This window comes from Phodopus roborovskii, unplaced genomic scaffold (assembly GCF_943737965.1).
Source record: "Phodopus roborovskii unplaced genomic scaffold, PHOROB, whole genome shotgun sequence".
Taxonomy (NCBI): Eukaryota; Metazoa; Chordata; class Mammalia; order Rodentia; family Cricetidae; genus Phodopus; species Phodopus roborovskii.
In genome coordinates this window covers 20,055,967-20,079,978 of record NW_026126558.1, presented here as the reverse complement: position 1 = coordinate 20,079,978, position 24,012 = coordinate 20,055,967, and the positions used below count along the sequence as shown (strand labels likewise).

General features: G+C 47.2%; 1 protein-coding gene across 4 annotated transcripts in view; it reads left to right on the top strand.

Annotated features, from left to right (window-relative positions):
• The window catches only part of Zfhx3 (zinc finger homeobox 3), a 277,462-nt gene that overhangs the window by 37,825 nt on the left and 215,625 nt on the right, over nt 1-24,012 (top strand). For 2 of the 4 annotated variants that reach the window (XM_051201515.1, XM_051201512.1), the window contains exon 1: nt 1,548-1,686. The exons of the other annotated variants lie outside the window; for them this stretch is intronic. The gene's annotated coding sequence lies outside the window, so the exon portion shown is untranslated. Of the gene's footprint in view, nt 1-1,547; nt 1,687-24,012 lie in introns of those variants that run through there. 4 annotated transcript variants of the gene reach the window in all.

Genomic DNA, 24,012 nt, shown 5'->3' with positions numbered 1-24,012 from the left:
ATGCTTTCTACACGGGGACATGGTAGTTTTCACCAACCAAGCATCCCCCTCTCCTCCCTGTTAACGCGTGCTTAATGCAAATACGATTCCATACATTCTGCTCTTCGCCTGGTGAGCTTATTATATTTCTAACACTTGCATGGTTCATTATTGTGCAGTAGGAAAAGACTCGCGGCTGCAGGGGCAGCCTGGGTGGCTGGCTTTCTGAAAGAGAAAAAGCAGGTGTCTTTCTTTCTGTGCTGAGAATGAAGACTAGATTTAGGAGGAGGGTGGAATTCTGTCTGAGAGGAGTGGAGACTTCCGGTGAGATTTCAAGGGGCCTGACTCTACATAATAGGATGTAAAAGGTGAAGTTAGGGGAACCTAGACATGCCCAGCAGTTGCTTTGACCAGTTGAGGTGGCCTTGTTCAGTTTGATCCTGGTGGTAGACTCTCCCTGAGTCGGGCACCTTTCTTGCCCTTTCTGAAATGTTGTGTGGCTTTTAAGGGCAGTCTCCTTCCTTAATCGGGTGATTGCAAACTGCTCATCTTTTTCTAGTCATTTCTTCCTCTCTTCTTTTTCTCTTCTGTCCTCGAAAACTGTCCTTAAACTCTTAATGGAGAGTAGGGGATGTTTTCGCAAGTTTCTGCAGCTGAAAAACAGAAGTTCTCTGTGAAGCACTTAATGGGATGGGTGTGGGTTTCAAATAAATTCCTGTCCACATTGGCTAAAGTCCCCTGTTAAGAGTGGCCTGGCTCTGACGTGGACAGGGCCCAGAGACTGATGGATGGAGTTCAGAGGCCCCGACTGCTTCTTCTTCTACTTCTTCTTCTTCTTCTTTTTTTTTTTTTTTTTCCGGTGGCTGAGGGCGCATCCGTTTCTTCCAGGCCAGCCTTGACTTTTGATGAGCGGTGCGGTCAGTGCCTCTCGGGGACGCGGCTTTGTTCCTGCCGGGCCGGTTCCCGGGTTGGTGTAGGCCGGGCCAGCCAAGGCTCCTGTCCCCGGGCGAGTGCGGCCCAGCCTGCCTCCAAGGCCGGTGCTGGGAGCCAGGGCCCAGCAGACCCGGCCCTGCTCCCGTGTGTTATGTCCCCAGGTCTCCGCAGGCACGCGGGCGCGGCCACCCTGAGCAGTCCGGCCTGCGCCCAGCGCGACTGTAGATGTCAGGCTTTGCCCGGGGAGCCGAGAGGCTGCGGGGCTGTGAGTTTCAAATTAACCTTCCGCTTTGTTGCTGTGTAATGTGGATCCCCGAAGGCCCCCCGCCCCGCCCGCCCCCCTTCCTCGGGCGGTGCGCGCTGCAAACTGCGAGTTGAGCTTCATTTACATAAAGCGATTCCGGGCGGGCGGGCGGGCGGCGCAGGAGGAGGAGAGAGGCGGGCAGGCCGGGACGGGGACCGGGACGCAGCGCCGCGCCCCGTGGGTGAATCCCCGCCGCGCCTGGGGGACCTCCCTCCCCAGGCAGCCCGCAGATCGCCAGCCCGGGCCGCCACCATGCGCGCCCCGCCCCTGCCGCCAGGCCCCTCGCTCCTAGCCTGCGCCACCGCCGAGCCCGGGGGGCAGCGGGAGGTGGGGAGAATGCCGCCTGGGGTGGGTAAGTTCGGGGCTCCGCTGCCGCTGGAATCTCCCGTTGTCGCGCAGGCCGGAGAGGTGGCCCCTGGACCTCCGAGTGCCTCCTTCCTCCCGAGGTGTACGGAGGCTTTGTGTGCCAGGTGAGTGCAGCCTCCCTCCCCCGCAGCGCGGCTTGCTGCCGGCCTAGCGCTGGAGGCAGGTGCTGTGAGTCTTGGCTGAACTTCCCATTCTCTTGGGGCATGTGGGGGAAGGGCAGGCTGGATGCACTTGAACTCCTAGACTCCAGTGGGAACCTACCTGGGGAGAGAGTGGCTAGAGTCTGCTGGGCACGGAAGTATGTTCCTTCTATTCCCTCTCGCTTTCCTCTCCAACTCATTCTGTTTTGGGGGTAGTTCCTGCCTTCCTAATACTTGGGATACTGGTGCCACTGAGAACTTTGGGTTCTGTTCATTTAGAACACACCCTCTTCTCTCTGTCTCTGTCTCTGTCTCTCTCTCTCTCACACACACACACAGTGTTAGAAATCGCTGGTCAGTTTGCAGCAATGTGAAGAATGTGCCTGTTTGGGGAGTAATTAAAGAGAGAATCAGTATAGAGCTGCAGGGGACCTATGGAGATCATCTTGGCTGCCCTCTAATTTTGGTTTGTTCTCCTGTCAGATCCCGTGAAGCATTTATTTATTTATTATTTTTATTTGGGGGGGGGTCATTACGAAGAAAGAGGTAAGATTTTTACCCAGTTAAAGAGGAGAGATGTCCAAGTTAGGGTAGCAACAAGAAAAAAAAAAGTGTCAGCCCACAAGTCATTTTTGTAGGCTTGGAAAGAAACAAGCTTTCTGGAAAACAGCCCTCTCTGTCTTGTACATACCTATGTAATGATGATGGGGAATCTTGCCCTCAGGGGAAAGCCCATGGCTCATACATGACACACTCAAAGGGAGTTTGAACAGCCTGACATAGTGGTACCGTTATGCTAAACTGGTTTAAAGGTAACTGATAAACAGGTGAATCCAGGAGGATACTTCTACCCTTTACATTTGTGTCATTTATCATCAGCCTTTGAAGCCATTGGCACATAATCACAGAGTGTGTAGACTTCCCATCTGGAACCCAGGGAAGGCCTCTTCAGGCTCTGGCCAAGTAGGGCCTTCTTGGCGGAAGGCATCAAGGAACAGTAAGGCAAACAGACATAAGCCTTGAAGAGAGATAGTGAGAAAGTTACACGTCATTTTCATCTTCATTTCATGCTTTGAGATCCTTGGAGACAAGTCACTAAATAAATAGAGTATAATTTGAAGCTCACCCTAGCTGGGGGTAACTGTTTCTTTGCCATCAAGCAGCAGGTGCAAGTTTGTAGAGTTGGCCCCTGGAGTCCCCTCATTCCTAAATCCAGGAGGTGTCAAACCTTCATGTTCTTTTAATGGCTGTGGTTTCTGGATAGCTTTCAAGGGAAACCCTAAAAATCACGAGTTCCAATGGGCTGGGGCTGGAGTGCTGTGGCCCAGACTACATTAAATAGGAAAGCATAGACATTCCGAGGTAACAGGCTGCAGTAGGGAACTGGGAGCCTGTTTCTTGTTATCACAGCATTCTGAAATTCTAAATCACAGACCTAGAAAACGGCAGGCAGTGATGGGTTGTGAGGGGTCTGGAGACCAAGATTCTTAATCATTTAAGGATTTCAAGAATGGGGTCTGTAGAGAGGTAAATGCTTTATGTTTGCACACCTGTATTTGTGGACATCTAGTTTCCAGGGGTTCCCGAAGGTTCCTTATAGAGTGTGCAGCTATGAAGGCCAAGAACAACTTTCCCCCTTCCTTTCCTAAGTCACAGGACAAAAGAGATTGTCTGCATTTGATTTCCAGTATGGCTTTCAGAAGACATGTAAAGTGGCTCTCAGAATGGGCTGGGGGTCACACTGAGTCTTTTATTTAATTACACAAGTGTTATTTAACAACATGGGGTCGGTGGTGGAACCAGGCACTTGTACACTTTGAAAGCAGTTCTTTTGGAACGGCAGGGAATTAAGTGCCTTGAAGACCTTCTGTCCTTACTGCATGGGTCACTTGCCTCCCTCCTCACCTCCACCCAGTAGGTATACTTACTGTCTATGGAATGGAACTCTGGTTCTCCACGTCTAAAGTCTGTTTTGATTGACAAGGAACTTGCTGACTCTGAAAACAACAAAAACAATGAGCTGCATGCAACTGCCAAGCACCTGAAACATTAATTTTGGTTTCCTTGCACAAGTGAATGCTAAGGGAGAGTGGAAAGGCAGGGCCCAAGGAAAACGGTGCTTCCAGACGGCCTCTTTGGCTTGTTCTGGCTGGACAGCAAAGTGCTTTCTTGCTGTTTTGGGACTGGATTTAACTGCCATGTAAACTTAGTGCCAATTGGACTTCCTAGTGTCAAGGAGCTCAAATAAGTGAGATTTCAGCCTTCACCATTAGGGCTTAAAGTGGTGGCTTTTATACTTTTCCAGGACAGGCCTGGCTCACTTTGGGTAACCTGAAAGAGGGTTGATTTATTAGAATAAATCGGTAAATGCAGACTGATAGAACTGGTCTCTTCATGCTGATGGAGGTTTGGCTGATTCTTAAAGGAACTAAAACTGAAGTTTTGGTCACATGTGTTGATGGACCATATTCCTTAATGCTGGTGTGTGTGTGTGCTTGTGTCTGCACATGTATGCCTGAACTGTTGTTCCTTTCAGTGTATCTTTTGGAGGCTTTGGGAGTGTGAGAGTTTGGGAATGCCTGAGGGCACAAAGCAGACTCTCTCTCTCCCTCTCTCTCTCTCTCTCACTCTCTCTCCCCCTCTCCCCCCCCTCTCTCTCCTAGGCAACTTAGTCAGTTGCAAAAGTTTCATCTTTAAAAGTAAATATTTAAGTGACTAAGCAGTGTCTTCCCAAGATGTGTGGAATTGCTGTTCCTGCTTGCTGTCTGCATTGGTGCCTGGAAGAGTTCCTAGCTTGCTTCCCAGCCTAAGGCCCTGAGTTTTTCTTGCAAGAAGGCAGTGGGGAGTCTGATCTGCAGAAGCTTCTCTAAGCCCCGCCTCCCGGCTGGCCAGCACTGCAAGAATAAATGCACCTGATGCTCGCTGTAGCAACCTCAAGGAGTACAGTATGTGCTGTGGTTTTTGCTTTCATTTGTGATTAAAATGGTTGCTTGCTGTTAGTCTGGCCGATTGCTGTAATGTTTGGGCCTGTTGGCCTACTCTGGTTCCCAAGGCTGTTGTAATTAACCAGTATGGGGGCGGTACCATCAAAACACAACAGGAAGGCAGATTCCATTATCTTGAACTTCATAGGGTTGTCCACAGGCTCTGGTATGAGAATTTGGTTGTAATGGTTATTGTTAGAAATCACAGCATAGCTGTGACTCTCAGTCCTTTCTCTCTGAGTTAAAGAACTGTGATAGGGAAACTGGGCAGCCCGATTTAATGGACTCGAAGCCAGGGAATTCCTCCATAGGAGCCAACCGCAGTAAGTCCTAAAACTATTGGTCCTGTCCTGAGTGCATTGTCCTGCATTGTGAAGCCACTGAAACTGAGAGACAGACAGACAGAAGTTGAGATTCCCTCAGACTGCCAGGAGGGAGAGACACAGACAGAAATCTGGGGTCATTGGCAAGCTGCTTTCAAAATCTAGACTAAGGAGCAAAACTATCAAGTCAACAACTGTCAGATTTATTTTCTGTGTGATTTAAAGTTGATTGCCAGACGGTTCTCGGGAAGCAGCAATCAGATGTTAGTGGGCTGTATTGTTTTTATTTTTTGTGTGTGGTAAATGACTGTTACAGACACAGGATCCAGGTCCCCAAGAAAGTTGAGAGACAGCAGCATTGTGTTCCTGCTTTCACAGGCAGTGACATAGACGGGTGGTTGTGTTTTTTCATTTTTAACCCCCCCCCCTTTCTATCCAGTTTTTCATCCTTTGAGTCAGGGGACAGGGTAGTGAGGACTGAGGACAAGCCACAAATGTAGCAGTAACAGGAGTGTTTCTAGAAAGTTCTTTGCCCTCAAAAGTTGCCCTGGCTGCTGGTTTGTTAAAATTTTTGTTTTTATAAATTTCCTCCTCTGGGTGTTTTCTGCCTTTCTTCTACTCCTAATTCCTAGAGCTTCTTGCTTCTGTAAGGATAAAGATGCAAATCAAAGCAGGAGGAGACAGTTCACGACCTGGTAGATTGGCTCTATTGCTTATCAAGACTTGTATTTTAACCCAATGCAGGACCCTTAGTGAAAGACCTGATGATGCTTTACCTGCCTTTTGGGCCAGCCCGTCTCCCTTTCCACCATATAGGCCTGCCAACAATATGGTGGTGGTGGTGGTGGTGGTGGTGTGTGTGTGTGTGTGTGTGTGTGTGTGTGTGTGTTACATGCTTCTCCAAAGGAGCCCTACCTTACCTGCATCCTGGGAAGGGCTTGGTTGGTTTTTAACTGCACTCTTTAAGCTCTCCCTCTACAGTCAGGCCTGAGGCTTCCAGAGAAAGGAGACTTAAGACAGCCCAGATATTTGGGTACCTTCCTACCCCATGTCCCTTCTGTTTCCCAATGGTTTGGGACGGAGGCTTGGAGCTGGGGAAGGGCTATGTCTCCTTTTCTGGGAAGGAGGGTGTCACACTAGGTTCTTCAAGGCTCTCTGAAGTGCTTTTCTTGAATCTGATCTTAAATGGATCTTGGGGGCAAGAGTTAGGAATTTTTGGGGTATCTGAAGTTATCACTAGAAACCCCTTGAGTGGAAGTGAAAAAATTGGTTCAGTTAAGCCATATGTTGTTCTTTGTTTTGTTTGTTTGGTTTTGGTTTTTCGAGACAGGGTTTCTCTGTAGCTTTGGAGCCTGTCCTGTCACTTTCTCTGTAGACCAGACTGGCCTCAAACTCACAGAGATCAGCCTGCCTCTGCCTCCTGAGTGCCAGGATTAAAGGTGTGTGCCACCACCGCCCAGCTGAGCTGTTTGTTTTCAAGACAGGAGTTTCTCTGAGTAACAGCTTTGGCTGTCCTGAACCAGGCTGATCTCAAACTTAAAGATCTGCCTGCCTCTGCCTCACATGCTGGTGCTGGGGTTAAAGGCTGCACCACCACTCCCAGTTAGGTGCATTTCCATCTGCAGCTGGTGTTATGAATTGCTCTGCAAGTGACTTCAGCCACAGACCTTTGATCTGGGACTGAGACCTCTGTTTTGAGTGCTTCTGGAGTCAGGGGCTAGTGTGTATAAAATGTATGGGGTTGGTAGTAGACTTGAATACATGGAGGGGACTTTGAGGATGGTCATGATGGATGCTGACAGATTGGGAGTGGACACTGTGATACTTAATATGTTAGGAGCCATGCCACACACAGGAGTAAGCTAAGGGCAGTTCTGCTGGGTTCTGGGTTGTTACTGACTCCAGCTAGTGGGATTGGAGACACACCGGGAGCATTGGCCAAGCTATATTTTGGGTAAACTGGTGTCTGCATACACTTCAGTCACCAGTTTGCTGTGTGTTTCACTGTCTCTCACTGGAACCTCCTGATCAGAGGGGCTGAAGTTAGATTAGTCCAGCACAGAGAAGGTCGGGGTCTTAATCTGATGGCTGCTTTTAGCCCGAGGCCTGCTTCCCAAGTCCTCTAAGTGCCCATTCAACTGTGCAAGTCTCTAAAGAGCATGTCTATGCAGACATGAACTCACTTGTTCCCCATGTGTCCAGTCTCTGAGTGGCCTACTTTAGATAGCTTTTCCTGACAGCTTGTCCAGGGGAAATAGGCTGAAGGACACATGGACTTTTATTTTGAATTAAAACAATTTTTAAATGTTCATCAGCAACTTTTTTTGTTTTTGTTTTGTTTTTTAAACAATTTTTCTTAACTGCTCAAGAGACAATGCAAGCCTCATGTGCTGTTTCAAGACCTGCTTCCTAAAATGCTCTTTGGCTCAGGGCCTCGGTTCTTAATGTACATTTGGCTGGTTTGGGGAAGTGGATTTTGCTTTCTGTATAACAGCCTTACCATCTCTCTATGGAATATTTGCATCCTCATGAAAGTGTCAGGTCAACTTCTGGACACATAAAGAAGAGACCCTTGTGTGTTGGGTGGGTGTCACTCCCAAAGCACTGGCTTTTCAAGGCCATCTCTGTTCTGCCAAGCTCTTGAATGCTGTCTCTTTATTAAATCTGATCACACTGATTGCTGGAGACTTGAGGAACATGTGCAATCTCAGCCTGGGTTGCTCACTTTTTCATGAGATAGTATTTTGTCCACTTTGAAATTATCATACCAGATAAACTGGACATGGTACATGCCTATAATCCCAGGTTTTTGGGAGGGCTGAGGTAGGAGGACCAGGAGTTCAAGGCTAGTGTGAGCTATGTACTTAGACCTTGACTCCAAAAATAAAATGAGGTAAATAAACAGAATGACAGTGTGAGGTTTACCCCACCTCCTTACCTCTTGTCTTTTTCAAAGAGAAAGTGGAAACTGGTTTTCCTTCCACACAGCTTTTAAACCTACATGCATTTTTTGGGAAACCAGAGAAGGGGTTCACTAAAGGAACAGAACAGATAGAATGAACATATGTATTAAAAGGGGAATCATTAGACTGGCTTACAGGATGTGGACTGGGTAGACCAACAATGGCTGTCTCCTGCTGGGGAGGCTGAGAATTTGGCAGTGTGCAGTCCGCAGGCTGGATGTCTCAGTATTTCTGATATGGCACCTAAGGCCTGAAGAGAGGTGCATGTCCTTAGTCTGTATTGGGATCCCGAAGTTTTTTATGATATTGGTGGAGTGTCAGAGGAATGGGATCCATGAACGTGGCCTGTGAGAGTGAGGGCAAGCAGACAAAAAGCAAGCTCCTTTCTTCCAGAAGGTTCCATCCGGCTTCAAATGATCAAGTGCCCAGTAGCCTCAGTTGTAGTTGATCCCAGGTATAGAAGTCATATCGACAACCGAGTTCAGGAAGGAAGGGAGTATGGTCTTTTTCAAAATAATGACTCAAGAAAACAGACATCTAGGGTCAGAGCCTCTCCCTCCCATGTGGACTCTGTTATTCAGCTTGGTTTCATGGGTCAGAGATCCTGATTTCTGGAAAACGGATTCACTTCATGACACTGTTGGTCTTACTCCACTGTAGAGGCCATCCGGGCTGGCTGGGCCCAGCTGGGCCTTTTCTGGTGTGATTCTGAACCAGTCCCCAAACCTCCTTGAGCCTCCTTTATTTTATGTGTCGGAGGGTTTGAGCTCACACCTGCACCTTGGATTCAGACATTTGAGATACTTAGCATGTGGAGGAGATCCTGCACAAATGTTAGCTTCCACCCATGTGTCTCCTGCCTGCGGATGGCTTCCATACTCTTCCTTTCTCCGCACCCTGTTAAGTGTGACTAAGAGGTCCTGAATTTTTCTCACTCTTCCCTTATTGGCTGTAAATAAGCCACCTCTTTTTGACATCCTAAAAGTGTTCTAGAGCCTGAGGGCTCTGTATTAGAACCAGTGCCCTCCCCCTTCCATCATCCCCACGTGCCTCCCCCCACCCCCCCAAGCCTGGCAGGAGGCCCCCTAAGTGAGCAGCCCACTCCATGACCCACCTAGAGAGGCCTTCCTGTGCTGGCTTATATATGCTAATAGGCCTGACTTGTCCTGGCTTGTTTGTAGTGATTTGTAGAGGCATTTATATGCAAATACTATCAACTTGCTGAGTTAATTATCTTGTGCCCTCCCCGCAGCCCCTCTCTTGCAAGGCCTCCCAGCCTGACTGTAGTGATCTCTTTCAGCCTTGAACCCTTCCGGTCTTTGCCTACTAGTTTGTCCCCTTCCAGTACCAGCTGGCCTAGTCACAGTTTCTTCATTGCACTGTTGTCTGTCATAGGAACCGTGTGGTCAAATGTGGTAAACTGGGCGTTCCAGTGATGGCCCAATTCCAAGCTTCTGTGAGAGGCAGCCTGTTGCCTGAAGAGCAGACCCACTCACATAGTGCTGAGCTTTCAGCCTTTTTACCAGCCACCTTGAAATACAGGTGCTTGGTTCTGTCTGTCTTTGCTACTCAGTCTTTAGTCTAGTGAAGATTATAGGTTTTATGATTATTTCCGTTTCTCCATATGTAAACAACCACAACCTGTTAATTCAGAGCCTTGGGGAGGGTATATTACAAAAGGATGTCTCCTCTTGTTCTCAACCCTGGGAAATAGGAGAGGACCTCAGCCCAAAGTTTCCTATTGATATTTGTGGGTGGGTAACTCCTGGTAGGGGGCACTTAGGGTGAAGATTTTTTTGTCTTGGCTCTATTTGCATATAAATGCCTAAGCATGTGTAGCATCCTTAACTCAAGTGGCTTCTTTCTAGTCACTCAATGTCTGTAGCTCTCCCTCCTGGTAACATGACAGCCAGACTTGTGTCTAGGAATGGTCTGGGGAGGTAGACCAGTCCCCTAGTTGAGGACTACAAGATAGTTTGTTTCTCCAGGATGAAGAGGTGGCAGGTTTCGGCCTCTCCCACCAAGTACTACATCACCGCTGCACTGTCTAAATGGTAGCGTTCTAGCTGAGCAGCTTCAGAGCTTGTGATTTGACCCATCTGATAATCAGATGGTTCTGTGGGCTTAATTTCATGGTAGTCTTTTTAGCATCTGAAAATCAGTAGTTTTTCCTTTTAGGGCATAGTGGTGAACTTGAGTTTGAGGAGGTAACTGTGGCAGGCTACTCAGCCGATACAGTGTACAAGCCCCATGTTTACATACATACACATTCACCAACAGTCTTTGGAGGAAAGTATCAACAGGTGGGGCTAAGTTAAAAGACACATTTTATATAGCCTGTGATAGCAGCAGGACATTCTCCTTGCCACATCTGTTTGTTGTGCCCAAACTCCAAACCCCATGTTGACTGTGACTTTTTCCATGGAGAAGCCAGGTCATTTTCTACAGTTAAGGAGTCAGAGTCCCCTCTTCCTCCCCCCTCCCCCTCCTTCCTCTTTTCTCTCCCTCATCTTCTTTCCCGCCTCTTCCCACTTTCTCTGTGTGGCAGGGCCTTTGCTGCACTGATCTGTGGTCCTCCCAGAGATCACTGTGGCCAGGCCTGGAAGGAGGGCAAACACACTGAGGGCTCTTCTGACACCGCATAGACTAATGGTTTGGGCTAATTTTGTGTACAAGGTCCCTTTTGTTAGTCAAGGGGGTGAAAGTCCACAGCTGTGCCTGGAAATTGGGGAAGGGCCTACTGGGATGGCCTTGTTTTGGAGAGTCTAAAAGCAATGCTAATGGCTGAGATCTAAGCGGGTGATGTATGTGCCTTTGACTGGGCCTCCAGATAAGGTGAAGAGTATTTTAAAAGTTACTTTAGTGCAACCTCCCAGATAACTGTATGCCTGGGGCCAGGCACGATTTATGGCCAGCTGGTAGTCATGGCTGTGTGCTGGCCTCACTTTATCTTTTGAGTTCAGGCTCTGTAGCTTAACTGTTAATGTTCTGTTTATCTTTTTTGGGGGAGGGGATACAGATGGGGGTTTTGATCAGGTTTTGTTGGTGGAATCATTCATACTTATGCTGCTGGGGGTCCCTGATGATGATCTGAACTAAGATGTTGTATTGTAGGTTTTCCAGGGGTTCTGGGTGCAGGGCCTACCAAAGATGTGAGCCTGGGGGGGAGGGGGTGCAGAGACCTTAATATCCACATCCCAGGTTCCTTCCATCCTTGTCTTGCCACCTCTAGACTTTCTGCAACACTGGCAGGCCTGGCCAGCATACCCAGCACGCTTTCCCAGTCCACAGATCAGTTGTGGGTCATAGGCTCCTAACATTTTTTTTTTCTTTTGGGCTACAGTTGAGCTGGGGAATCTGATGATACCTAGAGAGATCATTCTAGGGGAAAAAAAAATACCTTCCTGATACTAGGAGAGACTCAGCATTGAATAGTCTGAATGTACACTTCTCTCCTACTCTACCCCCAGCATCTCCAGGAGGACCCCTATGCTGAGAAGTGGCCCTAGATTTTGCTTTTGGAAAAATTAGGGTTTTTTATTCAGTTTATGTGGGTTTTGTTGTCTTCTTATTGGTTTGTTTGTTTGTTTGTTTGTTTGTTTTTGAGACAGGGTAACTCCTGCTGACCTGGAATTCACCATGTAGACCTGGCTGGTGTTGAACTCACATAGATGAGGTTTTGCTTACCCTTGACCCCTTCTGAGTCCTGATTAAGAGTGTAAGCTACCATGCCTAGCTTACTTTGCCTTTAATAATCAAGTTGTGACATGTGTCACTTAATTCTTGTCTTAAAAATTTTATTTTAAACTCTGTGAAAGTCTCAGTCTCAGTCTCAGTCTCTCTCTCTCTCTCTCTCTCTCTCTCTCTCTCTCTCTCTCTCTCTGTGTGTGTGTGTGTGTGTAGGTACTCTCAGAGGCCAGATAATGTATGGGATCTCCCTGGAGCTGGAGCTGAAGTTGTGAGCTGGAGCAGTTGTGGGCCACCTACATGTTGGTGCTGGGGATCGAACTTGGGTCTTCTGCAAAATAAGTGTGCACTCTTAATACCGAGCCATCTCTCTGGCCTCCTTGCATTTTCTTATTTGTATTTAAGAAGTTATGATGTTAGGTCTTTTAGTTGGGGGCCATAAGGATAAATGAAAATTTTCTGTGACCTTTGGAATTAATCTTCAGAAATAATGTCATTATAGAAAGAAAAAACTTAAGCAGGGAGTTTGTGGGTGTCTTTTTGAGGACTAAGATGGAGTAGATTCCTTCTTCAGACCCTTCACTTTACCTATTGGGTAAACTGCTGCCATCTGCTTTAAAATTTATTTTATTTATTTATTTTTTTTTCCCCTTTTTAAATCCTCAAAGACAAAGGGACCTGGAAGCTCAGACCTGTCCTGCCACATTCCTGAGTAATTTGGTTTTGATTAACCCAAGGAGAGAAGTTGGTTTCTCCTAGCGACCGACTCTGGGACGGAGGGGATCAAAGCGCCAGGAGAGCCAGAGCCCCTAATGCAAGGTTTCCCTCCTCCCTCCCGCCCTCTGTTGGACCCTGCTCCCCACCTCCCCCCACTCCTTTAGAGTCCTGAGCCTTAGCAACTTGGGATTTCTGCCTTTCCTCGACACTGGAAGTGTCTCGGAGCTTTTGGTGGACCAACCGGGGAGAATCCCATCTTCCTAGCCCCCCTCCAAAGTTGCAGAGTGCATTCCTGTGCTAATCCTGCTGCCAGATTGCAAATGGCTGTAATTGTGTGTGCCCCAGGATGGGTCCAATGTGCGGCTTTTCTTCTTTGAGGAGGTGACTAAAAAGTTCATTTACATAGAGAAATGAGACTGGCCTTGTGATCCCTTGTGATAGAATAGGCTCTGCCTAATAGGAAAGGGGCCTCCTCTGTGTGGTCTCCTGGGAGGGAGGGTGGTGTGAGTGTGTGTGTGTGTGTGTGTGTGTGTGTGTGTGTGAGTGTGTGTGAGAGAGAGAGAGACAGAGAGAGAGACAGAGAGAGAGCGAGCACAAGAGCACTTCTCACTTTTCTGTGTCCTATAGGGCATTTGGGTGGGGGCAGTTCATACAGAAGAACATTCTGCTCTTGATAGTAAGAAATCAGGGTAGAATCCAAGACTTGCCTCATTGTGGGTAATCATTCCATTAAATCCACACTCACCAACTTTCCAGTATGTTTCAGAGCCTTGCCATAGGGCTTAAAACTAATGGGTAACCTCTTGGAAGAAGGACATGTCACCTTCTGATCTGGTCTGACCCCCCCCTTTTTTTTTTTAAATATATACAACAGTTAAATTTGGAGATGGGATTTTGGTACACTAACATGACCTAGGCCAGTTAGAAGTGGATGCTTGGAAGTCTACATTTTAGCTTCAGGGTGATGCAAGGAGACTCTGAGTTATGCTGGAGAGTCCTCTCTGTTACCCTATCTGAAGGGGCAAAGCAGGCAGAGGTTCTAGAACAAGATCATCCAATAGAAACACAACACTTTTATAAAGTTTTAAATGAAGTTTGATAAAGTTTCCTACTCGCCACATTCAAAAGTACAACAGAATTAGCTTTATGATGACATTTTTATTTAGTATGGTATATTAAAAATGTGGCCATTTAAACATGGAATCAGTATTTAAGAATCGTGAATGAAGCCTCAAAGCCTTGTATTTTCTACTTAGGGCACATCTCAGTTCTCATCAGCCTAATTCCATAGCCTTGGTGGCTGCCTGCTGTGAACAGGGCAGGTCTGCAGTATAAGACCAGTCCCTGTGTCTCTGGAAGTTTTAGTAGGTGGAGCTGAGTTACCGTTGGACCCTTTTTGAGGTTAGGTGGGTTGAGTCTGCACACAGCTCCTCCGGCACCCCTGTGGGTGTCTGAGGCTCCAATATGACACTGGTGTTGGTTTCATAAGTCACCCTCTGATGTGGGACTTGGAGGTGTTCACAAGGCTTCAACATCCTGTCCCAAGGTAGAACACCACAATGGCTTTAAGGAGGACAGCTTCCTGCATGTGTTCTGGAGAAAGGAGGGACAAGGATGTTTTATTTTTGGATCTTACAATTTGGAAGGCTTGCTATAAGTTCAAGGTCAATTTGTGTGGCTACATATGTGAGTTCCAGGCCAATCTGTGTTATAGAGTGAGACCTTATCTTAAAAAGCAAGGGGTACATGTATGGGTAGGGAGTGGGATAGCAGAAAGAGTCCTTGACACATGTGTACTGGGGACTTAACCTAGTCCTCAGGCACGCCCAAGCAATTTAAGTCCTTTGGATAGCAGACTCTATTGGACAGGGTCTCACTATGTATGTAGCCTTGGTCTGGAACTCACTGTAGACAAGGCTAGCCATGGACTCCTAGAGAACCATTTGACTCTATTTCCTGAGTGCTGGGGTTAACTAACTGCAAGCACTACCCCGGTGATGGTTTCTTTCTCCTTTTAATACATTTTAATTTTATGTGTTTGGGTATTTAGCCTGTATGTATGTGGGTCTGTACTCTTTGTGTGCCTGTTGCTTGCAGAAGCTAGAAAAGGGTGTAACCAGTTTCTCTTGGAACTGGTGTAACAGACCATTGGGAGATGCCACATTGGTGCTAGGAATCAAACCCAAGTCCTCTCTCTCTGCAAGACCAGGAAGTGCTCTTAACCACTGACCCTCATGTTACATCTCTTTTGAAGGCAAAGCAGTGAGAATTGTCTGTATGAAAAAACAGCTTTGAGGAGCACGTGTCTGAGGTGCAAGCCTCATCTGGAGTGGAGTTGGATGCTTCTGTGTTCAGACTGTTGACACCCCGCCCCATTCCTTAGCCAATGCCTGTGATAAGAACAAATGTCCCTAGGTCTCAACAGTCCAGGGTCACTTAGCCAGTTTCACCTTGTAGCTGGTGCGTGCAAGAGTCCCCTCTTGGAGGCTAGTGGAATTTGTGTCCTTGGTAAACCAAGAAATGGGTGTGGATTGGGGTTTTGAAGCTGGGAGGTATCTAATTCCTGTAACAGGCTGGCCTCCTGGGCAGGCAGAAAACAAAACAAACCCAAAAGTGTGAGGAAGAAGGGGCCTGGCGCTGGCCTCCGCTAGGGACTGCATCGCAGCTGTCTGACCCCGGGTGAAAAGTTCAAATCTGCATTTAAAAGGAATGTCGTGACCCCCCACCCCCACCCCTTCCCCCAGTCAAGTTGAAACTATTCATGTTTTCTAGGATATGATCTGGCTTTGCAGTAGGACATCAAATAGTTTCCTTGGCCAAGACCTGATGATGTTGTGGGGAGGGGCTTTTGGGAAGGGGGATATCTCTGAGATGTAGTTCTTGAACAGCAGTGGTCTTTGAGGAAAGAGGGGAAATTTCTTCCTAGGTCAGACCTTAAACTCTTCAGCAAGGTTCTTCAAGGCTGTTGAGGCTTTATGGACCTTGTGAGGTGGGGAAGGGTGGCATCTGATTCCCAGAGCCCCCCCTCTCCATGGAGGTGATGGCATTTTTTTTTTTTTTTTTTTTTTTTTTTGTCCTGTCCTTTGATGATGTAGAATACAGAGTCAAGTGAGGGGCATCTGGGCTTTGTTTTTAGGAAGTATCCATGACCCTGTTGGACAGAATTAAGATGGGCCCAGTGAGAAACTGGAATGGGGTAGGAAGAGAGCCATGCTGCACTGGGGGGTCTGGAAAATCGACTGGCCTGCACTGTTCTGATTTGTTTACTTGGGCATTAGGTGAATGTAAACAGTTCAGCCTCTCCGATTTTACATCCCCAAAGGGTCTGAGCATGAATACAAATGGGTATTAGGCCCCTGTGGTTTCAATGACTTCCCTCCACTCCCTTCCTGGTGCTAACTAGTGGGTCTTTGACCTGCCCTAGGAGGAGGAAGAGAAAGTCATTTGCAAGTTTGGAGAGTCTTGCTAGCCTTTCTCTTTACTTTGCTGAGGTCCAACTCACACCTGGGGAAGCCGACTGTTCTGATTTCTTGTTTGGTGGAGGAAGAGGAGTTTGCTAGATCTAGGACTTTGTTGGGTACGCTTAGAAAGCTGGGAACCGGGTTGAGGTGACCCTTCAGTGCTGGACAAATAGTAGTAGTATGTACCCTGTCTCTTTGTTTCCCAGTCTGCCCTTTAAAAAGGGACTTGAACTTTGGAGTCTTCAGAACAGATTGTGGTATCTTCAAGACTTGTGCTTTCCAGAAGGGGCATCTATTTGGTTTGTTTAACACATTTGCCTCCTCTTTAGGAGATCTTAGGAATGGATGCACAAAATCTTGAGGACCATGTTGTGTCAGACCACCCACTGGCCCAGAAGCTTGTGGAATGTTCCTTCTGTTAGCATGCTTGCATCCTTCTGAAACTGCACACCTTGCCTCCTGTTGAACTCCACACCCTTTCCGCAGTTCCTGGAATGGGTTCCCTTCCTGAACACCACAGGGCCGTTCTGACCCATGGAGGAAGGAGCAGGTCATTCCCCTCCCTGTATGGTTGGGTTCTGGTTCATGTGTTCGAGACCTGGGCAGTTCTGTTCCTTGCGGTGGCTCTGAGTCCAGTCACGCCATCACAGGGGCATTTTAATTAGCAGTGCCTTAGTCATTAGTGAGTTATTGTTTTTGTCTGGAAACACTTAAGTACTGTTTACTCGATGTCTCAACGAGATGCAAAACAGCAATTAAGCAGAAATTTGTTGTATGAGGCAGGGACCAAAATGGATCGTCACAAGCCAGTTGTGGTTCCTTCAAACCAAGGAAAATCGCTTTCCCCTTTGGCCTCTTGATCATTGGAATGCTCTAGTTTCTTCCTGACCTGCCCCCTAGAGTTACTGGGCACCTCCAGGTTTCTGTGGTGTGGACATTTAGGTTTGAAGTGTTAATGTTTACATTTCTTCCCCTGACATTTTTTTTTCCCCTTAGTGACCTGGGATATTTCGAAACCTTTTCAAATGAAGATTAACTGTTTGTGATAACTTTTCCATGCCCTGTGTGATGATTTATAGAACCCTACTCTTAACTTCCGTCATGCTTCTTAAGACCACATGTCCTTGTTAGTCTCGGAGCCTTTGTGGCCCTTTTGCAACCTGGGATAGTAGGATGAATAGCTCCTTTACATTTCGTTTTTTTGTTTTTTGTTTTTGTTTTTTTTGTTTTTTTTTTTTTTGTTTTTGTTTTTGAAAAACAGACTAGCAACGAAGAAGTTAAGAGGATTTCTGGCTGAGGTAGAGCTGGAGAGGCAGTTGAAAGCAAGACAAACAAAACAAACCCCAAGTTGAGCAGGAGGGGCATTCGTGTGACTGCCTGCAACTTAGGCAAATGGCACGGAACCCAGAGGGTTCCGTCTGCTGCTAAACCAACAAGAAAAGAAACACAAGACATATTATGGGAAATGGAACCCTGTGAACAAGCTGAGCTGGGGGTAGCCTGCAAGGAAGGGTGGCTAGTTAACTCTGAATATGTTGCTATGTTGCGTCAGCAGTTTTGGACAGGAGTAAAACTCATCTTATACCGTCCTGCATTGGGGACCCTGGTTCCCCGTGCTCTGCAGCTCTTCCTGCTTCCTATTCTCTTTGCCACCCCCTTTCTCTTTTCCTTTCAAACAATATCTTCTGACTTCCAGATTTCTGATAAATTGATAAGAGGCATCGCGTGAGTCAATAGAGCTGTAGACACTTTGCCAATATAACCCCGGCTCTATTGATCTGCCAGTAAATTAAAGTCTTACTTAGAGGCTGCCAATATTTCTAATCTCCTGCCTCACCAATTACATCCTCCCAGCTACCTGGAAGGAGGACTTGGGCCTTTGAACATTTATGGTAGTGTTTTAAGGGGACTATTCCCTTTCTGTGGGGTTCTGGGAGGTGTTTGCATTGCCTGTCTGTAGGAGTGGGGATGCAGAGGAAAGGGAATGTGTTTATACCCTGATGGGACTTATTTTTATGCTGTAAGTAAGGTTCATTGGTCAAAACTGTTGGAAAATGGATTCCATCATGGTGGGTATGTACCATTTTGTGGACCAGGTCTGTGGCTACTCTTACTCCTGGAGGTGGAGAAAGTTGAAGGACCCTGGCTGGTATTAAGGGGTACCCTAGGTATGTTTTGTGGCTGCCTTCTACTTTAAAATTGCATAAAAATTGTGTTTGGTTTTATTCTTAACACTGGGTGAGCAAAGAAGTAGGGGTTTTTAGTGTTTGTCATTAAAAAACCCAAGAGTATATGGAAGAGGACAGGAAAGTCACTAAGAATGGCAGTGGACTAGATGTGAGCTTATGTGGACACTTAGTCCCCCACCCCCACGAGTTGCATGGTTGCCTTGCAGTTGAATCATTGGAGCAGAAGAATGAAGGAAAGAGAATTTTTTGTGTGTGCCCATTGTAGTTTTTGCTGTGGTCCTCTCTGGCCTCCCTCTCACTTGTCTGAAGTGAAGTAACAAGAGCTGCCTAAGATTGTCCACTAAGGGACAGTGGGGTTCGCACTCTTCCCTGCTAGGATTCCCACTTCCGGCAATGGCTTGTGTGAGCAAATTGTTCGTCCGATAAGCTCTTTTCAAGTCCTGTTTATGTGGTTGGCTTTGGGAAGAAATCTCCAGATAAATACTGTGTTCTTTCTAATACACTAGAGCAAAAGGAAAAGGAAAAAAAAAAAAAAAATCAATGGGCGGGATAATTCCTTCTCTTGTCCAGCACATATGTTTGTGTTCCTACTTCTGGTGTCACGCATAATTTTTTTTTTTTTTTTTTTTTTTATGGAAAATTCAGTCTTTGGAGGCCCGTCTCTTCTCAGGTATTATGAGGAAGGAAGTGTCAGGAGGTGTCTGTGATGAACCTTTAACATAAAGACCAGCTTGCACCCTAACTTGGTGTCCAAGAGGAAAATTCCAGTGTTTCCCTTTCTCTCTTGGCTTTCTTTCTTCTCCTGCCTAGTCCTCAAGAGCAAGAAGCTGAAGGTGACCATGGGTCAAATGGGAAAGCCTGCTCCTGTTTCTTCAGCTGGCTGGATTAGGAAGCTCTATGGTAGTACAGGAGCAGGTAGAGGCAACCTGATGCCTCGAAGCTCAGTGGAGAAGGAGGGGGGCACCGTGGTGGAGATGCCTGGACATCCAAGATGGCAGCATGCTGAGGGCAGGAAAGAAGCATGCATGCTCCCTGAGTTGGAGAGGTTGCCAGTGCCTCTTTACACATTCCTTTGGCTCCCTCAGGCTGAGTGAGTGAAGAAGATGTTAGACAAGGAGAAACCCCAGGAGTTTAGAATTGACTTTCCCCTTTGTTTGGACTGCTTTGTATTGGAGGAGGGGTTTAAATCTTGTTCACACCTGTTGGGGCTGAAGGCTGGCTTTGAGAGCAGTTTGTAACAAGACTTCTGTTGTTGTTGCCCAAAAAGTTTCCAGCTCACAACAGAGGAACTTTATTGTAGCAACTTGTTAATGTTCAATTAGGCAAATTCTGAGTGCCCCAGGGGCAGTGGAAGGGTGTGCTAGCTTTCTCTGGGAGGCCTACTGCCCTTATTCCCCGGGATGGGATGGGACAGGCAAAACCTTCCTGGCTCCTGGTGTGAGGGAGCTCCTAGCCAGGATCTTGGCTGGGCCTGAGAGGCCAGTTGAGGATGGTAAAGATGAAGGTAGCCATCTTCCGGGGCTGGAAGTGGATCTTGTGTTCTAACACTCCCCGTTTGTTGGCACTTGTTGGTGCTCCTCACCCTTGGGTGTGGCATAGGTTGTGCCTGATGCACTGTTTGCCCGTGGGTTGGAAGGCTGTGGGGACACCTAACCTGGTGTGTGGCAGCCATGTCGCCCCAGGCTGTGGAACCTTGTTGTCTTAAGGAATCTGAGCTGACTGGCCTCATGGGAGTATGTTCTTTTGCCTTCCTTCCAGTTGGTTCTTGAGTGACTGATGGGCAGTGTTCTCTACCTCCCCCTGGCCTGAGGTCTTAAGCCCCTGACAGTCTAGGCCAGGAAGCTCTGGGCTCTGAAAAGCAGTTCTGACTGGGAGGTGCTTGTGAATGCCAACATGAATGTGGTTGCCTGACAGTTGCCTTTCATGGTAGGAGGGAATAAAGAAACTAAGACCGTGGGGGAGGCTGGAGACTTGCAGCTGTGTTAGAGGCTCAGGGTCCTTGCCCCTTCTTGTCCCTTCTTGTCAGGCCCACTGTCAACCTACCTTCGCAGAAGGAAGTGGTAGTAGGTGTTTCCTTCGCCCGTCTCTGGGAAGTCTTGGTGCTGGCAAGCCCTGGCAATAAAATATTGCCCCCATGGCAGCCATGCTCCACGGTGTTGAGAGATGAGGAGGGCGGGGCACCAGCAGTGTATTAAACACTAGTTGAGCGCAGGACGGGCACTATATCACAGGAGAGAGATAAGCAAAGTTCCCTGATAGTGGATCAATAAAGGTTAGTGACATCATATCTCAAAGTGAGGGGGCCTGCTTTCCACACGGCCATTTATCAGATCCTAGCCTGGAAGGGCATTAACCCCTTTCTAGCCAGATTTCTGCTTGCTGAACACAGACTTAAGTTCCTTGTTTGGGGTGGAAGGTGTCGCTTCCCACTCACACTGTGTTGAAGGGGCCTTCACTGGCTGGTTATGCAAATGCCTTCTGCAAACCAGCTGCCACTGGCTGTGGCATGCATGGGGTGTTTATGGAAAATTTCTTTACTTTGAAATCCATGTAGAAATTCCCATAAAAAGTGTTTCCACTGGAGTCTTAGCACTGTGCTTGCCTGTCCCGGGGTGTGGAGCTGTGTTGCTGTCGGGTACATGAGAGTGGCCTGATTTTTATGTTTGAAAATCAAATGGCTTTAAAATTTCCCCGGAATTTTAGCTAAAAAACTTTGATGCAGGTTGATATTGAGCACCCCCCCCCCAATTTTCCTACAACCAAGTAGTTTTGATTGGAACAGAAAGTTAAAATTGTGTAAGCCTATGAATGACCATTGTTTATCCTTATAGACTGATGGTGTCAGTATTTCGAAGTGTCTCAGTGGCCTAGAGTTGGTAAACTGTAGCTGTTAGGACAGATCTATCCCAGTTCCTGTTTTCTTATTGCCTTTGGACTAAGAATGATTTTTTTTTTGTTTTTACATTTTAAAGTGTGTGTGTGTGTACGCATGTTCATAAAAGAATACTGTCTTATGACCCATGAAAATCAGTAGGGAACCTATTTGTGGCTGTCAGTGTTTCTTTGCTGTGCTTGGCTGTTTCTATGTCTGAGGCTGCTTTCATGCTGCAGCATGGCAAAGCTAAGACTCAATGAGAGCATACGGCCCACAAGGCCTAAAATAGTACCTGGCTCTTTATGGAAACACCCTGCTGATCCGTAGTCTGCCTCTAATATCATATCTGCTGCTGATTTGCCTTGTGACCTTGACCAAATCACTTCTTGTTCATTCATTCATTCATTAAAGTGTTTGTTTATTTAGTTATGTATTTATTTATGTGTGTTGATTTGAGGCAGAGTTTCTCTATGTAGTCCTGGCTAGCCTGAAACTCACTATAGTCTCAGACTCCTTGAATGCCCAGAGATCCACCTGCCTCTTATTCGTGTGTGTGTGTGTGTGTGTGTGTGTGTGTGTGTGTGTGTGTGTGTGTCCTTTTTGGCATGGAACTAGCTATGTAGACCAGGCTAATTTCAAATTCAAAGGACTCTGACTCCTGTATGTATGTATGTATGTATGTATGTATGTATGTATGTATGTATGCTCATCCATCCTCTGTCTGTCTGTATGTATGTATGTATGTGTTTATTTGGGACAGTCTCTATGTCCCAGGCTGGTTTCAAATGGTTGATCTTCCTGCCTCAGCCTCCCCAGTGTTGATTGAGATTTCTGGTCTCTGCCATCACACCCAGCCTTAATTTTTTCATTCACCTTCAGTTGCAGTGATCTCCTTAATAAAATTTTGCCTGCCTGAGGGTGTTTTGAAAGTCATGAAAACTGGCTTTTAGAACAACTTACATTTAACCTTATGTTAAATCAGCACACTCTGCTCTGCAGATTAAGTTCAAGGACAGAGAGAGATGTTCTTTATGGAAATGACATGTCCCTGGTGCAAGAGCATGAAGCAACTAGAAGTCTCAAAACTGACTTGAATTGGGTGAAGCTTGAATCTCTTTGTCTCCGGGAAAACTTGAAGGCATGTGTCTCCCCAGAGCGGGCATCTCTTACTTTTCAGGGGATATCAATTTTCCTCTGCGACTGCTTGAGATTTTTATCCTTAAGGAGTTGAGTCACTTTTCTTTCCTTCCCACTGGTGATTTATAGATTGGGAGAGCAGGCCTTTTCCTGTAGGTCTCTGACTGTTTATCTTTTTGGTTGGACCCTGACAATCCGTTGGCTGGGATGTTCCCTTTGGCTGGGGCATTTGGGGGCCAGCTGCCAGTTTCACAGGCTGGGGGCTGCTGGGGGGAAGGGCGAGGCCAGGGATTTCCAGCCCAAAGCTAATGGGAGGATGTCCAAGTGGGAAGTGTATTTTCATTGAGGAAGTGTAGGTATTAGAGGAGGCTGGATTACTGTGTGATTGTGCTGTCAATACTGCCGTATTGAGTCCGTGAGAGCCTGCACAATACAGGGAAACACTTAACTCACTACTGCTGCTTATTGAGAAGCCAATAGCAATTTACTTGCTGACACTTGACATCAAATCCATTCCCAGAGGTGGAGCTCCTGCAAACCACCATGGTGTTCCCTCCCTTGCCTGAGCCCCTCTCCTACCTTGGGGTCCACCCCTGTGGGCATGTGTATGCACATTCCTGTGTGTGTGTGTGTGTGTGTGTGTGTGTGTGTCCTATGTCCTCCTGCCCTGGGCCAGTGGCTGCTGCTGGTCGGGGAGGACTCGAGGTGGTGTGGCTATGGGGAAGATGTTCCTGTTTCCTGTTCACAGCTGACATTCTCTTCCAGTCGTTCTAGGGCTTGTGTTCTTTCAACAAGTGCTGAATGGCCCTCTGTTGGATCCTCCCTTGGGAGTGTGTTTTCTGCATGTGGGAACTTTCTCCTCCCCATAAAACACTTGGTTCCTTAAAAATGGATACATGAGGAAATCATATGTGGGAGAAGCTGAGGCTGGCCTCTTTTCCAGGAGATGGGTGAGCCACAAGGGCTGTGTGTGTGTGTGTGTGTGTGTGTGTGTGTGTGTGTGTGTGTGTGTGTGTGTGTGTGAGCCTCCCATAGGACATGTGTTCAAGACATAGGACATCTGTGACCCTAGCAAGCCAGGGTCAGGCAGAGCTGCACTCTCTGTTTCTCCTGTAACTGCTCATTGGACGACTCTACAAAGTGACTGTTTGAAAAAAACAAAGTGACTATTTTTACATAACCAAGTGGTTTAGATGCTTTTCAGACCCTGGGTCCTTTGAATCATCAGCTCAGAAGTCAGCGGACCCCATTTCTGGAAGGGAAACTCACTAAAGCACCCTGGTTTAGGAGTGACCAGTTGGAAGCTGTCACAGGTTCCTCTGGTATTGGTTTTGGCTTTGTGGTCATCTTGCTCTGGGACTATTCTCCCAGATCTCCCAGTGTATTTTTGCCTGGGTGGGTCTGCAAGCAGTAGTTGCAGAAGGGTGAAGGGAGAGTTAGGCTTCAGTTGTTAGAACTGAATGGCCTCTAACCCAGCCGCCATGGGTGGTGACTATAAGGAGCAAGCAAGACTTGGCCTGAGAAGTGTTGGGGGCTCTAGAATAACCACCATTAATTAATTCATTGACTCTGGGCTTCAATTCGTGGAAGCTTCTCCTTGGTTGAGAGATTGGCTCTTCCCTTCATGGACCTTCCCCAGCTGTATTCACCTGCATCACTTCCTCTGCCAAAACCCTTCCCTGACTTTCTTTCTAGCAAGAAAGGCAAAGCCACATGGAAGTGACATTAAGAAGCAATGTAGGTCTTACATTTTCTCCTGTGACCCAGGGTGTCATGCAAGGGCCAGATGCGCCAGGGTTGTGCGTCACAAATGAGAACACTTGGGGATGTTGTTTGACTTGGATTACAGATGGGCCAGCAGAAACATGGACGTGTGACTCAGTGCACTCTTGCTTTTTGCCGTGGTGTGTTGTAGACGGGGGGGGGGGCAAAGAAGCCTTTGCCCAGCATGTGG